This window comes from Coturnix japonica, chromosome 1, assembly GCF_001577835.2.
Source record: "Coturnix japonica isolate 7356 chromosome 1, Coturnix japonica 2.1, whole genome shotgun sequence".
NCBI lineage: Eukaryota > Metazoa > Chordata > Aves > Galliformes > Phasianidae > Coturnix > Coturnix japonica.
In genome coordinates, this window is record NC_029516.1 from 143,089,415 (window position 1) to 143,109,631 (window position 20,217).

Below are 20,217 nucleotides of genomic sequence, written 5' to 3' on the forward strand. Positions count from 1 at the left end.
AAAAATAAAAATAAAAATAAAAATAAAAATAAAAATAAAAATAAAAATAAAAATAAAAATAAAAATAAAAATAAAAATAAAAAATAAAAATAAAAATAAAAATAAAAATAAAAATAAAAATAAAAATAAAATGTCCTTCACCATTAACTTGTGCCAAATTCCAGCTAGGAAGAAAGAAGGATGCTTTGTTTGGAGAACTAAGAGAACAAAAAAATTATTTCATTTTTTTATCAAATTATGTTATCAATGAGGAGTAAACTATATTTATGGAAAACAGGATAAGAACGTGCTACAGAAACACAGTAGGCAGTGGTTCTGTTTGCTGATAAATCATTCCTGTGTAAGTTAAATTATGGAGACATGTAACACTAAAATAAAGGATAATCTTAGTCTTCTAACAGAGGTCCAAATATATTATTAATATTTAGTTATCTTGTGATACTTCACAAGTACTGGTACATATGGCATCTACTGTGAGTCATTTTAGCAGATGAGACAAAGAACTTCACATTCAAGTTTTCATCCGTATCTATTCAAAAGTGAAAAAATCTACCATCCCATGAAATCCATTGAAAATGAAGTGAGGAGAATTAAGCTAGATGCCAAGTGAAACTATTACAGACAGAATGCCTTCTAATTACACCTTAGGAACTTACAACGAACTTTAAACTTATGGATTCACCTGCATTTGCTGAGGGCTAAGAACATGCAGATGGTTACTTACAACACAGATGGATCAGCACACTAATGTTTGTTAAGCCCCATTTGTTTGCTCATATGCCTGAGCCCTAAGCGTGCCATTTTCCACTGTTAAGAATTAAGGCATACACATACACCTGAAAAAGAAAGGAGTGAGGAAGACACAGAAGGATGAAGGATGGAGACAGGATTCTTCTGATCAGAAGACTCTGAATCTGTTCCTTACTTGTGATCATTTGTTCATATGTCTGAATATCATACATACAGTAGTGTAGTGACACCAAACCACTATTCATCTGTTTGGGGGACTTTTTATTGTTGGCATTTTGTGAAGTGTTTTTTTGTTTTGTTTTGTTCTGGTTTTTTTTTTGTTGTTGTTGTTTTGGTTTTTTTTTCTTTTTTCCCCCTGTGTCTTTTTAAATCCAATATGGTAATTATATGATTTTCTTTTGCAGTACCTCCTAGTAAATATTAAACAGATTTATTTTCTTTTAGAAATTAGGTTATGTCCTTCTGTTTTCAGGAAAGACTGAAGTCTTCTTGAATGCAGTATATTTTTCCCAGATTTTTTGATGAGAAATTGTACAAACCGCGACATAGAAGGTGGTACTGCTAGTGAAGTGATATTAAAACAGAGAATTAAATTCACAACTGAAAAATATGTCTGAAAACAAATGCTCACACATCTTCAATAGGGTTATCATTGTTACATATATTCTAGTATTTGAAGATAAATTTTATTTTTTAAAATATGTCATTGCCCATTTTTCACCCATATAGTCCAACAATAACCCAAATGCACACCAGTGAAAATCTTGAAAAGAGATAATGAAACAGTGAGCAAAAAAGTAAAATCTTAGGGGACCACAATAAAGTAGCTTGTGTGATTTTTAGCTACTAATACAGAGCTATCTCTGGACTAAGGAACCTACTCCACTCCTTTAGATAAGTAAGCAGGTTTTTTTAGATTTTAAACAAAATGTACCAAATATTTTTCTCTCTAATACCTAAGTCTAACTCCAGAGATTTGTAAACACGTAACAGCTTATATACAGGAATTTATGTATCCATGTGTAATAAATCTTCTTTCTGTTGCAGAAAAACATACCTATGCAAAAGATGTCTTATTAGAAGAGTTTAAGGTTGTTGGTAATAGCTTTGCATTAGAAAACATGCTTGATACTACTTGAGATAGTTTAATATACCTTCTTCCTATAACACATAAAATACACCAATTACACATAATCACACAAAAAAAATATACACACTTCCAAACATTACACAAAATTCCCTATCCTATATCCCATAATCACACATAGTCCCTTACCCTATCCTTCAACAACATTCCCAAAATTCCCATTCACACATTACCACCCTACACCAACTTATCACACTACATCCAAAATAATCCACTTCCCACATTCACCAATATCCACATTACCCTCATCCCATAAATAATATAAAACTAACAAAAACACTAAATCCCTATCCCAACATAATCACCATTATCCCTATCCAACAATAAAAATCCAAACAATGTACAAACCTTAACCACAAATAAAAATAAAAAACAACCAATTACATAACCACCATAAATCCAAAAAATATAACCAACAAATAAATAACCACAATAAAAAATAAACAAAAAATAAAAAAAACCACAAAAATATACCCCATATAAACCCATATAAACCCTTTCCCTTTCCCTTTCCCTTTCCTTTCCTCCCCTCTCACAAAAACACACCAAAAAACCAAAAAAAAAAAAAAAAAAAAAAAACAAACAAAAACACCCCCTTACACCTAAATCCCAAAAATAAAACTAAATAATACACATCCCCCAAAAAAAAAAAAAATTTACCCAAACCTATATACCTACCCTTCACAAAATACCCATACACCTTAATCTTAGACAACAAATAAAAAAAACAAAAATACCTAAAAATAAATAATCATACAATAATAAAAAAAAACAAATATTCCAATATCCTAAAAAAATGATACAAAAAAAATAAAAAAAAATAAAAAAAAAAACAACATCAAAAGTATAAACAAAAAAATTATCCCTCACACATAAAAAAAAAAAATAAAAAATAAACAAAAATAGAAAAATAAAAAATATACAAAATCCAACAACAACACAAAAAAAAAAAAAAAAAAAAAAAAAAAAAAACAAAAAAAAAAAAAAAAAAAAAAAAAAAAAAAAAAAACAAAAACACAACACGCACCACCCCCCTTCCCTTCCCCCTTCCCTCCCTCCCTCCCTCCCTTCTTCCCCTTCCTATTTCCTTCCAGTTCCCTTGTAACAAATATACACACTACCCTATAACATAATATAACACTCCACATATATCAACAAATATTCACATAAAATTACATTACAACATTACACCTCCATCCTTCCTTTAAACACATATACACAATATCACTATACACTAATACACTATATACAACATAATACACATATACACACATATACCTATACACACTAAATATCACTATACACATATACCTTCACTATCCTTCCTTAATACACATATACACAAAATATCCATAATACACTTATTACACTATTCTATCCTATACTATATTAATACACTATACACATTTACCACATATAACCACATATACACTTACACATTCCTCCTTACCATACTACACATCATACACTTATATCCTAATCACCTTCCTTCCTTTCCTTCCTGTCAACCATATACCATTCACATTACCATATTACACATATAACACATAATAACAACTTCCTTACCTTCCTTCCATATACTATATACACTATACACATATACACTTCACATACTCCTTACCTTACCTTCCTTTTCCTTCCTTCTCTTCCTTCCTTCCGTCCTTCCTTTTTCCTTTCCTTCCTTTCCTTCCTTCTTCCTTCCATATCCAACTTCCTTACACTATACACAATTTCCTTCCTTCTTCCTTATCCTTCACTTCCTTCAACTTCCTGCCTTCCTTCCTTCCTTCCTTCCTTCCCTTCCTTACAACATATAAAAACCAATAAATACAAATACCATATAAAATAAAACAAACCTAATACCAAAAATTTCCACCCTATCCTTACTTCAAAAAATAAATAACCAAAAACTTCAACAAAAAAAATTTCCTATCAACTTCCTTCCGTATCTTCCTTCACTTCACTTCCTTCCAACTTCCTTACAGCTTGCCTTCCTTTACCATATCCTATTCACTTAACACTTACCTATTTTCCTTCCTTTACCATATCCACTTACCTTTTCTTCCTCCCATTACTTTCCATACACACTTTACCTGTCCTAATCACGTCCATTTCCTTCCACTAAATCACTTCCTAAAATCAACATAATACACATAACATACCTATTCCAACATTTATCCATTCCTTCCTTCCTTCCTTCCTATCCTTTCTCCTTTTCCTTCCTCCTCCTTCCTTACCTTCCTTCCTTCCTTCCTAATCCATTCACTATCCTATCCTTCCTTCCTTCCCTTCCTTCCTTCCTTCACTTCCTTTCCTAGCACATTCTTCCTCCTTCCTTCCTTCCTTCCTCCTTCCTTCCTAATCAACTATAAACAATTCCTAACAATCCTAAATCCTTCCTTCCCTTCCTTTATATATCCAACTTCCTTTACCTTTTTTCCTTCACACATTCACTTATCAACCCATTAACCATTTCCTTCCCTTACACCGATTCTATCACTTCCAATTCAACATATCCTTCCTATCAACATCCTTTCCACATTCCTTCCTCTCCGTCCTTCCATTCCATATCTTCAACTTCATACACGACCTTCACATTACCATAATCCAACTTACCTTCCTTCAACAATATACCACTTACACTTTCCTATCACACCTACATCATATCCCTTCCATTCCATTACCTATCCTTCCATATCAAAAAAAACTATAACCACAATTCACTATCACAAATAAATCACATCATACCTATATCCTTAAAACCAATATCAACCTATACATCACATCTCAACTTCCTTTCCATTCCTATCACTACCTACCTTACAACATATCCTTTACCACGTTCCTTTCACTTTCCTTCCTTCCCCTTTCCTTCCTCCATCCCCTTACCTAACCATTACACACAATCCAATTAACCAACATAAACACAAAAACCAAAAAAAAAAAAAATCAAAACACATAAACACACCACAACCCTCCCCTCCTCCTCCACTCCCTCCCATTCCTCCCTTCCTCACCTTCCCCCAACAAAACATTATATTTACCCCTCTCCCACCTTCCTTCCCTTCCTTCCTTCCTTACACTTCCTCCTCCTCCTTCCTATAATCCATTCCGTTACCTTCCTTCCATCTCTTACACCCAACCTTCCTTTCCTTCACTTTACCTTACTTCCTTCCTTCCTTCCTCCTTCCTTCCTCCTCCCTTCCTTCCTTCCTTCCTTTCCATTACACTTCCTCTCCTCTTCCCAAAAAACACCACCCCACAACAACGAACACAACCACACAACACCAAACCACCACCACACTAATAAAACCCACCAACCAAAACACAAAAAACCCAAACCACCCAACAACACAACTCACACACAAAACACCACAACACCCAACCCACCACAACCCAACACACACGCCCACCAAACACCCACAACAACAAAAACACAAAAACAAACAACAAAAAAAAACAAAAAAAAAAACAAAAAACACTACACAAAAAAACCAAAAACCAGATTCAACAAACAAATCACCCAACAACAATATAAAATCAAACAACAAATAAATCACACTTTCCGTATCAACACAACCAACTCCTTCCACAAAACACAATTCCTCAAAGCCAAACCCTTCCTTCCTCCTTCCTCCTTCCCTTCCTCCTTCCTTCCTTCCTTCCTTCCTTCCTTCCTTCCTTCTCCTCCTCACCTTCACAAATCTATCCTCCTTCCGTCCCCTCCCTCCCTCCCTCCCTCCCTCCCTCCCTCCCTCCCCTCCCTCCCTCCCTCCCTCCCTCCCTCCCTCCCTCCCTTCCTCCCTTCCTCCCTTCCTCCCTTTCCTCCTTTCCTTCCTTCCTTCCTTCCTTCCTTCTTCCTTCCTTCCTTCCTTCCGCCTATTCCTCCTCCTTCCTTCCTTCCTTCCTCCTTCCTCCTTCCTTCCTCCTTTCCTCCTTCCTCCTTCCTTCCCCTTCAGCAAACACTCATCCCTTCCTCCTTCCCCTTCACTCCTTCCTTCCTTCCCTTCCTTCCTTCCTTCCTCCTCTTCCCTTCCTTCTCCTTCCTTCCTTCCCTCCTTCCCTCCTTCCCTCCTTCCCTCCTTCCCTCCTTCCCTCCTTCCTTCCTTCTTTCCTTCCTTCCTTCCCTTCCTCCTTTCCTTCCATTCCTTCCCTCCCTCCTCCTTCTCCTTTCCTTTCGACCCCTTTTACCTCCTTCCTTCCTTCCTTCCTCCTTCTTCCTTCCTTCCTTCCTTCCTTCCTTCCTTCGGCTTCCTTCCTTCCTTCCTCCTTCCTTCCTTCCTTCCTTCCTTCCTTCCTTCCTTCCTTCCTTCCTTCCTTCTTCCTTCCTTCCTTCCTTCCTTCCTTCCCCCCCTTCCTTTCCCTTTCCCCCCTTCCCCTCCCCCTTTCCTTCCTCCCTCCTCCCTCCCTCCCTCCCTCTCCCTCCCTCCCTCCCTCCCTCCCTCCCTCCCTCCCTCCCTCCCTCCCTTTCCTCCCTTCCTCCCTTCCTCCCTTTCCTCCCTTCCCTCCCTCCCTCCCTCCCCTCCCTCCCTCCTCCCTCCCTCCCTTCCTCCCTTCCTCCCTTCCTCCCTTCCTCCCTTCCTTCCTTCCTCCTTCCTTCCTTCCTTCCTTCCTTCCTTCCTTCCTTCCGTTCCTTCCTTTCCTTGCCTTCCTTCCTTCCTTCCTTCCTTTCCTTCCTTTCCTTCCTTCTTCCTTCCTTTCCTTCCTTCCTTCCTTCCTTCCTTCCTTTCCTTCCGTCCTTCCTTCCTTCCTTCCTCCTTCCTTCCTTCCTTTCCTTCCTTCCTTCCTTCCTTCCTTCCTTCCTTCCTTCCTTCCTTCCTCCCTTCCTCCCTTCCTCCCTTCCTCCCTTCCTCCCTTCCTCCCTTCCTCCCTTCCTCCCTTCCTCCCTTCCTCCCTTCCTCCCTCCCTTCCTCCCTCCCTTCCTCCCTTCCTTCCTTCTTCCTTCCTTCCTTCCCTTCCTTCCTCCCTTCCTTCCTTCCTTTCCTTCCTTCCTTCCTTCCTTCCTTCCTTCCTTTCCTTCTTCCTTCCTTCCTTCCTTCCTTCCTTCCTTCCTTTCCTTCCTTCCTTCCTTTCCTTCCTTCCTTCCTTTCCTTCCTTCCTTCCTTCCTTCCTTCCTTCCTTTCCTTCCTTCCTTCCTTCCTTCCTTCCTTTCCTTCCTTCCATTTCCTTCTTACTTACTTTCTTAATTTCTTTCTTTCCTCTTCTTCTTTCATTCATCTCCTTCTTTCTTTCCAACTACCTTTCTTAGACACATTAGACTTAGCCCCAGAATAAGAGAGTTAATATCTGGCATATGAAATGCTCATTTAATAGCCAGATGACATTGCTTTTACTATCTAACCTTGGAGATGAAGAATCTATTTAGATTTCAGACATACATACAATCTAAGAGAATGTGCTAATAATTCAGGGACAAAACCTTAGCCATTACTCAGGGACAATTCATTATGCCAGGGGATAATCACTTCAATCACTTTACTAATACTTGCGCCCTGTCTAAGTAATTTCCCTTTCTTTAACGTATGAATTTTGATCCATGAGGAACCACAAACTGTTTTGATTTTTGTGTTATAAATGTAAACTAATATAAAAAAGTGCTCAAGTAACAGATATATTTATATTTCCACATTAACAGCATTGATTCAAACTCCTTTCTCAGAATTCATTTCTGAAAGATTATGGTTTTGGTTTGTAATTCTGGTAAACATAATTAAACAATAATTAAATATTCCTAGCTGTGCTGTTCCTCCAAAGAACCAGAGATTTGTGTGTTATTGTTTTTTGTTTGTTTGTTTGTTTTTTTTTTTTTCCTTGGTTGGTTGGTTGGTTGGTTGTTTTTTTAGTAATTAGTGGTTTGAGTTCTTCCTTTCATAATTTATTCTGACACCTGCTTAGATGGAAGCCAAGTTTAGGCTAGAAGAGATTTTCCTACTTGTTACCTTTTTTATGGAGAGAAAAAGCATTAGCCCAAGACCTTCTATCATGTAGAAGAAAAGCGTAGTGAGTGAAAGTGCTACATAGTACAAAGAAGATAAACATGAATGTTGTAGATTTAAACATAAGGCTGTCTGGCATTTTTCAGTCTTATAAAAGCAGGCTTGTGTGTATGATATGGATCAGAGACAAAGCAGATCATTAATTTAATAGAAGTCAGAAATTCCTTTATAAACAGGAATGTAATGTAGTAGAAAATCTTGTTGATTATGTTGTGCTACTGGATGGAAACTCTACCTGGAAATTGAATGCTATGTAATAATACTGAGACCTTCCATAAAAGTGAAGAAAAATCCCTTTATACGTGTCATGTTGACCCAATGACTTTCAGACTACTTTTCAGTGCTTCTTTTAATCTTCTTGACCAAAGAAAACTGAAAATCCACACATTAAATTGGGAGAAATCTCTTACTGCTGAAGTCAGGAGTCCAAATCAAGGGCTAGAAGCTGTGCTTTAATCAAGCTGTTAGCTCATGTGTTCTTGAAATTTTATTTTTGTAATTGAAACTTGTGATTTTCCTTACTGATAAAAAACTAGTACCCATAAGGGGCAACAACTATTTATTACAGTCTATGGTCCTCATTTAAATCTGATACAAGCCAGAGCCTTGACTATGTCTCACATATTTTGATGACTTCCAAGAAATATATTTAAACTTTTGCTGTCTTTCTTCTGGCAATTATTTTATATCCTGCCTCAACCTTTACACCTTATTTGTGAGAAAGGAATGAGGATCACTATAAAATATATCCAAAGCTATCTTTAGCATTGTCACGGGTTGCTTAGATTTACCTATGCCCGTGACAGGGGAAGCCACCCTGTAGGGCCCCCTGGGGCCAAGAAAGGAGGGGGAAAAGGGGAATGGGATAAAAAAAAGAGGCAATCTAAGGAGGAAAAACTTATTTTACTAAATATGATATTGAGATACAAGATAACACAATATAATATAATTGAGGCTAACAAATCGAATGAAACAGAGAGAGAGAGTCCCCGAAAACTGAAACACTACCCGTGTTGTTCTCTGGGATATGTAGTCTTTTTCTGTGGACTGCACATTCAATAGAAGTATCCATGCTTTACATGATGTTATGATGTGGGATACTGATAGCAAAATTACAAAATTACAAATCCATGACAAGCATAAAACACAAAGTTATCTTACACAGTGAAGGGAAAAAAAAAAAAAAAATAGAAAGGAGAGCAGATTTTTACAGCCATATATATATATATATATACAGCCTTATATATACAGCCATTTCTACTAATTTCTCCATGTTACTTGAGAGGAGTCTTGGGGGAATAGGCGTATTAAAGGAGGCGATCCTCCCCCTTTACTCTGCTCTAGTGAGGCCACATCTTGAATACTGCATCTAGTTTTGGGCTCCCTAGTTCTAGAAAAACAGAGATCTACTAGAGAGTCCAGCAGAAGGCCACAAAGATGATGAGGAGCCTGAAGCATCTCTCATATGAGGAAAGGATGAGAGACCTTTGAGACCTGTGACTATTAACCTTGGAGAAGAGAAGAATGAGAAGGTATCCTGCCAATTCTTATGCATATCTAAAGAACAGGAATCAAATTCTTAGGGACCAAGCTCTTTTCAGAAGTTTTCAGTGACAGGACAAGGGGCAACAGGCAAAAACTGGAACACAGGAAGTTCCATACAAACATGAGAAATAACTTATTTACTGTGAGGGTGACAGAGCACTGGAACAAGCTGCCCAGAGAGGTCATGGAATCTCCTTCTCTGGAGATATTCAAGACTTGCCTGGACACTTTCTTTCTCAACCTTATGTAGGGAACTTGCTTTTAGAAGGGAGGTTGGACTTGATCTCCAGTGGTCCCTTTGAACCCCTATGATAGTATGATTCTGTGATTTTCCTGAAGCCCTTTGTCTCTCTATAGTTTTTGAGTTTGTAGATCATTTTCCAAAACTTTGATTGTAACTGCCTCCCCCTTCCCACCCGCAAAGAATTTACCTTGTGAAGTTGCATTCTTTGCTTTTACATTCTGCATCAATGATTTTTCCTACTTAGTGTGTTCTGAGAAAATTTGGCCTAGGGGGAAAATTAACATTTTATTTACTCTGACTTTTTTTGGTTCCAGAGTGGATGAATTCTGAAGATATGTAAATTGTAAGTTAAGTCTCAAGTCATTACATCTATCTGAGGAATCAACTGGGCCTTAGTCATTACTGTAACCACTTATTTGCAAAACAATTTTTGCTTAATTTTAGAAGCTGCTACCTGTAGAAAAACTCACCACTGTGAGGAACTTTAGATCATTCAAACCTAAAATCTGCTAGAATTTGCTGTCATTTTGTCAGAGTAGCTACTGTTGAACATATCAGTCTGCATGTACAGTATGCTAAATTTGTCAAAGAAGGAGTAGACCTACACAAAACAATAAAATGCGTACTGCAATACTGGGAAAAAAAAAAAAATAATCCATATTCCAGTGTTCAAGATAAATGGTTATTTGACTGTCCGGACTTGATAAATAGACATCTTGAATTTTCTAAATGGAAAAAAAAAAAAAAAAAACTTTGGCATCGTAAGTACATATTGCCTTGAGGAACTTTAGTCAGTTTGAACCTGAAATGCAGTCCAGGGATGAATATTTAATTTCACTTTCCTTATAAGTGAGGTTGAATCACTTCTACAAGTCTGTGGGTGACAGTTTCAAATTTTGACTCAGGCAGGCAATCATCAGAGAATAACAGTACAGTAGGGCAAAAAGTTGGTAACTTAGTAATGTCATTTTAATATTACTGAGCAGTAGGTAATAAAGAGACCAACAGTCCCCTGTGAAAGCTTCTGTTGACTTACTAATCAATATCATCATAACAAGCAGCATATGTAAAATCCTACACAGAGTCAGTGCCTGAGGATAGAGGAAAAATTCATTCCTCACATTTTTCTGGTTTGCAGATTATGGCTGTTTCTCTGTAAATGATTCAGAGTAATAATATTTCAGCCTGCCACAAAGACTGTAGGCACTGAAAGCCCTGTGATGCCCCCTTGGGACTTCTACACTTGTGGTCAGAACTACCCTCATTTATCTCATCCCCAAATGAGTTTTCTCCAGGGTATCTCTTTACCTCTTCTAGGCCTAGGGTCAGAAAATGGTAGACCACAATACTGTTGCAATTAGTATAGTGGAACCTGTCAGCCATGAGCTCATCTTCACTGCTCCCCTAATAGGCTGAACTCTCATTAGCTATGTCTGTGTCCAAATCTAGAAAAGGTGTCTGTGCAAAGGAAACGGACTTGTTACTCCAGGAAAAAAAAAAAAAAAAAAAAAAAAAAAGAGAGAGAAAGAGAGTGAGAAAGAGAGAGAAATGAGAATAATTAAAATTGAGTTGAAGAAGACAAAATATATAACTGTAATTTTATGACTATGCATGATTTTACAATGTTTTTTTTGTTTGTTTATTTGTTTTTGTAATATAAATGAGACAGCTGTCCTGATGATGCTTTGTCATGGTATAAATCTGAAACTTCATGTTGTTATGGAATAACAATTACACAATCTCCTAGTTATTCATTCCATATTTCTTAGACAAAAACAAAGCTCCATAAATGAAAGTGGTGTATTTAATAATACAACAGTAATCTGTGAACTGTTGAAAATCAAGACTTCTATCCAAAACTATGAAAACTTAGTTCAGTAATTTAATGAACAAAAACTTTTAAAATTGATTGAGAAAAGCATTTGCTGATAATTTTAGATAAGGATCTTACATTGTGCCTGCTTATCTCCATTTGACTTCACAAGCATGATGTGGTCTATATACTAACCTTTTATATAGTTGTGTGTGTGTGTGTATTGAGGCACAGGATATGAATACAATTTTCTTTAAAATTTTCCAGGGAACATTTTCCCTTTTTTTTTTTCACAGATGATTTTGCCTAACATAAATAGCTTTACTATTTGGAATTCAAAACTAGTTGGATTGGTGAAACAGTGAAATAAAATGATAAAGTAAAAAAAGGAAAAGGACTTCTGTGAAACAGTGTTACTGAATCACATACTAATTCATTTGTGGATATTAGTTTACTTCTTAGCCATGTGGGATAGCAAAGAATAAAACATGAGTAATCAGGCTTACACACGTGTGAAAGGGAGAATCCTTGACTACAATGAAGGTTAGTAAAATGCTTTCCCTGTTTTCTGATTCCTGTAATTTTCTGAGATCGGTGGATCTCCTTATATATCCTAAGTCTGTATAGTAAGTGTTTTGCCGGATGTGGTCTAAATTGCTTATCAGAGTCTCTGTAGACATCATAACAGAATGCCGATAGAAATCTGCAGTTGTATTTCAGTAAAAACAAACAAACAAACAAACAAACAAACCCACAAAAACAAACAAACAAAACAAAACAAAAAAACAAACAAACAAAGAAAAAAAAACCAAAAAAACTAACCACCAACCATCTAAGCAACAATAAATGACAAAATGGAAGTGGAAGACTTGTAATTGGTAGAACTTAAAAAAAAAAATAAATGTTATCTGGCTCTTACAATAATGAATCCATTGAATAAGAAGCAGGAATTTTCCTGATTAACATACTGAATGTAGGTGACTGTCAATATAATAGATCTTGCATAGTTCACATTAAGAAAAAGTGGATATAAGCCCAAAGGGTAACAGCAAAAATTAAATACTAGTCTGAATTTAATACATCTTAATAAACTTGGGAGACAGAGGCCTTCAGAATTCAACATCATTTTTAGATTTTAATTCCAGTGTAATATTAGTTTTAACTCTAGCATAATGGTGAATGCATATGTAAATAAATTTTTAAATGTTATTTTTGATGCAATCAATAATTCTTTTTCATATTTCCTAACAAGTTTCATTGGCCAGTTTTGTACTTCAAAACATTGTGTGTGCTCTTAATATCTTTTTGGAGATTGTGTTCTGTGTTAACTCTTTGAAGCATATGTGCCTAAATAAAGAAAACAAAATAGAATATTATTTTTGCCAAAGTGGTGAAGGAAGACATAGGATTCTGGGTTTGGTAACGATTAAACAGTCACCAAAGGGTGAATTCGAAGTGAACATATTAAAGTATTGGCAATATACCATTGAAATACGCAGGGACACTGGCAAAACATATTATCAAAATGATTTAATACAAATGATAAATATCTAGACTTTTGATCTTTGGTACAATGTTACTACACATTTTCTTCTTCTGAGATATAACTAAGAAGAGTTTCAAACAAAATTCTGTACCTTCATAAACCGTTTGCTATCAGCAATTTCTTGCAAATATTAGCATTTTCTGGGAGTACACTATTGCAACTAAAAATTCAACAATCAATTCTCCTTTGTCACCAAATTACAAAGTATTTGTAATTAGAATTTTCAATTTTTACTTCTTTCTTTTGCTTTACTTTCCCAGCTGTTTTCTTATTTAGTTTATTTATTTACTTGTTGGTTGTTGTTGTTGTCAGGTGTCTGTAACTTTTCCACATGCTGTGTAAGTGTTCTTAACAGCATAAAAATATGTTTCCATGTCCTCATTATTTTTCTTGGCTTGCTTCTGCCGTGAAGTATTTGGGAATCAAATCCAGGCTGTGTGCATGTCAGATAAACCACCGTTTCAGAGGCTGTGGATTTGTAGGTAACAAGTGAACTGCTGCATGTGAATTTTTTTAGCTTAGTGTTTATGATAGTTTGTCTTCTTATGGTTTTTAGCTTTTCCTGATATAATGCTGCTGTGCCCCAGTGAATATGGAACATTTGGGCTCCATCAGAAACTGCAGTAGTTGAACACACTTCATAAATTAACAGCAAAATATATCATTCAGAGATTGATCCTGATCTCATTCTATAACAGCACTGATGCAGTTCTCAGTGGTTTCAGTTGAAGAGCTTTGGCTGTGATTTTTTATTTGGTCTTTAGCACCAGAGAAGATGAATGAGGATGAAAGTAGGAAATCTTCTACGTTAACTGAAAAGCTAAAACGGAAAAGAAAATCTTCTTGCAGACATGAACATTATCAAAAACAACTTTTTGTTTCTATGTAGCCTCTTTAATTGAATTTCATTTTTATGTCCAAGAGAAATAAAAGGGTTGTGGATGGCTACGTAATTAATGTGTTATTTCTGCCTCTCTATATGTGTATCAAAGGATTGCCTGTAACCAGTTGATGTTCTGTGTTTCCACCAAATCTGCAAGTACATCCATGATTATCTTGAGTATTTTTTCTACTTTGGAATGTACTGTGATTAGGTAGCATTTTGAGAAAAGAGCTTAATGTAAAAATGATGTTAATGTGGGTTTCTCAAAGTGCAGGAGTCTGTAGCACATAATATGACTGTCATTACTCACAATGTCTTAATATGTTTTTTTGTTGCTGTTGTTGTTTCTTTTGTTGTTTTGTTTTTTTATTTTTAAGCAAGGATCCTGCATTTCATCATTAAATCTGGAAGCAAGAAAAATAAATATCTCATTATGCTAAAGAGCTATTTTTAAATTTTATTTTATTTTTTAGCATTCTTAATTTCACATGCATCTGATGTCATGAAACTGAGGTGAACTAAATATTATGGGAAAAATATGATGACCTAAAAGATCAGATAAAGATTCTGGAGAATTTTAGGTATCTTGGTTAATTTAAAGCCAGTTCTGAAGTGCAAAATAACTGACCTGATCCTATGGTAGTAGCTGCAAGGTTTTGCATCTCTGGGATGCTGGGACTTAAAAAAAGCCCTGAAGCAAGAATGGTTATGTCATTAGTTACTATGTTTGGCTTTGTGGCTGGCCAGACTTGGTGGGAAAAGCAAAAGAAATGAAAATCTGTTGTGCACAACAGGAGGTGGACAGTTAATTTCCAACGTTTCTTGACCTCCCAATCGATCTTGTGTTTTCTGCCTTTTCAGAGCAATTTATGCTTTGAAGACATTTGCATAGCCAGCCTCCTGCAGAGCCACTTACCCTGGGTTCTGATCTGGATGTGATCTGCTAGCTTGAGCACTAAACATTCCAAAATTTACTCATTCTGATAAGCAACTGGTGACATTATGATGGAAAGTGTGTTTTTAAAGCTATTAAGTACTTAGTGTGTATATATCCTGTATTTCACTTATCATTTGACAGCAGAGTAATTGCAAAATGAACATTTAGATTGGATTGAGGACACCATAAGCTAGAACAGCTGTGGGTGGGAAGAAAGAGAAGCTTAATAATACATGCATTATGTCAAAAATAATAAATAAATAAATGCTGCCAAACTGACAGAATGCACAAGGTAGCAATGGTATTTTCATGTTAAATCTTCATGCCTGACCTTTTATAACACTTGCCATGTGACAGGTTAATTTCTGAGTCTTGAGCTAAAACACCTCATGCAGTATCAGGACAGTATGTGGTATTCATGGACAATTCACTAGACCTTTCTATAAATGGTGACAGTTAGATGACTTCTGTTTAAATTTAAGTACAAGCTTATGTATTTTGCTCGATCAGCACAACAAAGAGGTATTATATAGTGCAATATAATGTAACATATAATTAATATAGAATGTTTTAATAAATATATAAAATATACAATTATTTATGAATGTTATACTTCATTTTATAGAAGCTGGCAAATGTTGGAATGTTTCCAAATCCACAAAAGTTGGAATGTTATACTTCATTTTATAGAACTTGGCAAATTCATACTTTTTCTTTTTCTTTTTTTTTTTTTTAATATACATACATATATATATATATATATGGCTGGCTTTGTTTTTCAGAAAACCTGGCTAGACATGTTCTTGGAACTGTGTAAAGGAGGAAAACCTGTGAACAGTTCCTTCAGTTGCCCAGGAAAGACTCATAAACTTCTGGAAACTATCAATCCCAAACTTATTTGTAGCTTAAATTTAGGATTTAAAAAAAAAAAAAAAAATTCTCAAATTATTTTTTTTTAAATTAATATACCCAGAAACATTGTTGTATTTCCTATCTAAATGTAAATTCTAGTGTCAAATGTAAACTCAAAAAATAGTTTATTTGAATTTTGTCTGAGTAGTTCAACTCCTTTTAATGAGGTGAGCTATTTGCCTCATTAGTGTAATTGCTTTGCTATTCTGCATTATTATCTTCAGCAGTAGGCTGTTTTCCAGCAACAACTGTTATACAAGTCATACTAATTTGTACATTTTCACTGTCCTAATATTCCACTGAGATACTACTTTAATTAAAACATGACCTTATTATTCATAACTAAATGTGAAGCATAACCTTTTATCCTCAAGGAATGTCATCAAAGGTTGCATCTTAGTTCTGCATCAGATCAATGACTGTCATGCAGGATGAAGATCCTATCATCTGTGAATGACATCTGATGGTAATTTATAACATTACCTGCCAGCTCATCCATCTTTAGAGACATACTGCAGTCATTCTCTATCTTTCCTTAGAAGCTTTCATTTAGCACTGCCTAGCCATCACTCCCCTATGATAGTCAGGAGACAATTCATAAAATCAGAGTGAATTACCATGTTTATATGTGTCTGACTAGGAAAGGCAGTAAGCAAGTCTCCAAAGGCAGAGATAAGCTTGTATATGCTGTACCATAAATTTTTTTTGTTATTGTACCCAGAGAGGAACCACTTTTATTTTAAAAGGTGAATAGTTCTGCTTCAAAACCAGTGGTCTGTGAAGCAAAACTGAATGGATGGATCTATGAGCAATGAATGGAACACCCTACAATAAAAAATAGCTACCCTCAGGTCAGCATAAAAATTCATTACAATGACAACTGAACATACTGCAAGAAAAATAACTAGTGAAATAACTAAATGAAGTACATAGTGACATATATCAATGTTAAATAAGGATTTTTTTGTCTAAGTGAGTGTAAGAGACTTTTCTAGGTGTTAAAGCTATCAGCTGGAAACCCCAACCTTGTTCATAAAGAACATCACTGTTTTCACCACTGTACAGCTATTTCCATCAGGCAGAGTCATCATGAAAAACATCGTCATGCAGTGAGTCATGTGCAGTTCTTTAGATCCTTGTTTTCCGCTAATCCTTCATGGAAACTACTTGAGACTGATGGAAGAAAAAAGGGTAAACAGGAAAATATACAATTATTTTTAGAGGATGGATGAATTTATTTATCCACTGTAATTTTGTCCTTGCTGAACATGTTTCACATATTTTTCCTTACACTTCTGTCACAGATAAGCAAAAAAAAAAATAAAAAAAATACCCATCGTAAGATAATGCTGTTAACAAAGGTCATTTAATGAAATAATTTTGTTTACTTGCTTTGCTCATTGTTTGGTAGGCATTGAATTAATTACGCTTACAACATTTAATAGGACTAGGTCTAATCTAAAGGTCAACTGGCAATTACTATTAGTTTCTGGTACTGTTTAACACAGATGGCAAGACACAGGGCTGACAGAGCTAAGTATTCTAGTAACTGAGCTGTGAAGATTTTTTATTATTACTATTTTTTTCAAGTTGTGAAGATAATTTTATTGTTATTATATATATAATTTTTCAAGTACTCACAATTTCTGGGAAGATCAGCTAGAATGAGATGGTGCTCTGCTTTTTTTTTTTTTTTTTTTTTTTTTAAACAGTACAATGAAATGATATTACAGAAACTTCAAAGTTATAAAATAGCAATGGAATAAAGTTTCAATACTGAAAGAATCAGTGTAATAAAAATTATCAGTAAGATGTATGCAATACCTAAGCCATCTTTAAATTGACTGGAACTACAGGAAGAACACAAGAATGTATACTCATTCAAAAAGTCTATTATTTTGTTGGTTTTTTTTCCTATTATAAACTGAAGTAGTCTTCATAAACATCTATGAACTTTAAAGTCAGATTTCAAAAGCCCACTGGACAAAATACCATGTCAAAATAATTTTTAAAAACTGTCGCATTTTCTATCTATCTTGCAAGAAGGATTTGTACTCGCTGTATGAGAATCACTTGTCATGCCTTCCAAGTATTCTTTTTTTTTTATTTATTTTTTATTTTCTCTTTTGCCTGTAATTTTTCAAAGTTCAATCACTTGTACTTTATTTCTTGCATAGCCTACCACTTTTGTCAAGTGTGCACCGGGATTAGTATAGTACCACATTGCTCCAGAAAAAGAAAAAGCAAACATATAAATGGATAAACCCTATGTAGATAGGCATTGATAAAAAGGACAATTAGTGTATTGTAACAATTATCATTTTCACAGTACAACCCAGTAATGCTTTACTGAATTCATTATAAAAGAGTTTTATATATATATATAAATACATATATATATATATTTATATATATATATATATATATATCAAATAACAGGTTAATTCTCTGTGAGAATGACCTATGAATCAGTGTTATGGCACACTGAATTTTATCATGGGCTTTACTTAGTTTTCTTTTAATCTTTGAGACATAGCTTACTTGAAATGTTTCACACTCATTTTATTGAATTTATTTCGTAGTAGCTTACCAGTTAAGGACAGCAGTTTCTCTTCCTTCAAGGCAGATGGATATCCAAATCTCAGCAGTATGTCATTTTGAGAGTGTACTGCAGAAAGGCGGGGGATGGGGGGGTGAGGGGTTGGAAAGTTAATGAAGTAAGTTTGCTTTCTAATAACTGCTATGCAAAGATTCTTAGATGCTTTTCAGTTAACTCATAAATTTTGCTTAATTCCTAAGTGAGAAATACCTATATATTTCCTGATTTTCTGGCCTTTCATAATCAGTTTTAACTTTGATTTTGGTGGTGAAGATGCTATATTAAAATATTTATTCAGAATTTCATTTTTGACTGGAGTCTTTGAGAGGGCTGCAGCAAAATAGTTCGAATAATAAATATCTGCTAAAGGAAGCTTAGCCTCCTGTCGATCAGTAACTCTTCAGGTTGTTTTCAGCAGTGCTGCTCCCAAGCTAGACTCTCTGTGCCAGCACAAGGATTTACACTAATGCAGATGCAAATCTTTGTCTTTGCCATTTCTTAATTTTGTGACATTCCTGAAAGCCTATTTATTCTGCCGATAGTAATCCTTTTGAATAATAGTCCTACTCTCTAACACAGTGATTGGTGTCCTCCACAACTTGATTAGAATGAATAGCTGAGTTGTAGGACCTTACTGTCGACCTGTGGCAGATGTAATTAAAACATGAACATCTGTGAGAAAAAGAGTTACTCATGTGTGTGTGATAATTTGAGTCTGCATATATTTTTAGGATGTAGAAAAGAGGATCTTTAGGATTAAACTTTTTTTTCTTTTTCTTCTTTTTACAAATAACGAAGACTGTGAAACTTCCCATATATGTCATTCAAGTTGAAGTCATGCATTGAAATGCAGGTTTTCCACCTACGCAGCAGAAGCTGGTGTTTTACAGGTCACCCATCCTTTTCCCTAGAGTAAATTGATGATCTGTTACAGACATCAACTAGTGTCTCTTCTAAGCTTTTCTCTTTTTTTGTTTTGTTTTGGTTTGGTTTGGTTTGGTTTTTTTTGTTTTTGTTTTTGTTAGAGCATGGAGCTATGAGCATGCTAAATCATTTTCTTCTGAACAACCAGTCAGTAGTTAAACAGGGTGAGTAGTTTTGTAACATGAAGTACTGCTGCTCTATTTTGTCCAGTAGATTCTGCCTAAATAAATTTAAGAGATTTTAACATTCTACTCATGCAAATTTTCCCACCAGGTCTCAGTAATACTGGTTAGATCAGAAGAGAGCAATTCCAGTTCCAATTTCTCTTTTTTATTACCCAGGTTCCTAGCATTCATGTATAGGCAATTAAAGCATTTTGTTCAAGCTTCTTGGTGCCTTGATTAATTTTATTCTTGACATCTTTATTTCATGCTAAATGAGTGTTCATTTGTTTCTCCTTTATACTCTCCTTAGCTGTTAGTTTCATGTCCTTTGAGTGTCTGAGTCAAGTATTCACAACAATTTCCTTGAATTCAAGCGGTGAAATGGTATTTGTGTTAATATGGACTATCACAAACAAATACTCATGCCAAGTAGATGTATAAAAAATCTTGTATTTGTTCTGCAGATAATATTCATTTTACTAACGTAAGTTAGGCATGTAGTCTAAGCTGTTCTATATTTTTCTTTTTCTCTGTAGTCAGTAGAGAAAGATATCTTCATTCTCCAAACTTTTAAAATGAAATGAATATACATCTGGAACGTCTCTGCTGGTGGAAGTAACAACCTGGTTAAAGCCTCTGCTTCAGTGCTGATCACTGCAGTGCTGCAGCATGAAGCAAATAACCATACCCTGTCTTTGTCTTAGAAACTTCATTTGCCTGTTCCCAATAGAATGTGGTTTTATTATCGCATTTATCA

The 20,217-nt window shown here is 35.2% G+C and overlaps 1 protein-coding gene across 4 annotated transcripts in view; it reads left to right on the top strand.

Moving 5' to 3' along the window:
• The window catches only part of PCDH9 (protocadherin 9), a 697,873-nt gene that overhangs the window by 542,163 nt on the left and 135,493 nt on the right, over positions 1–20,217 (top strand). The window lies entirely within an intron of this gene.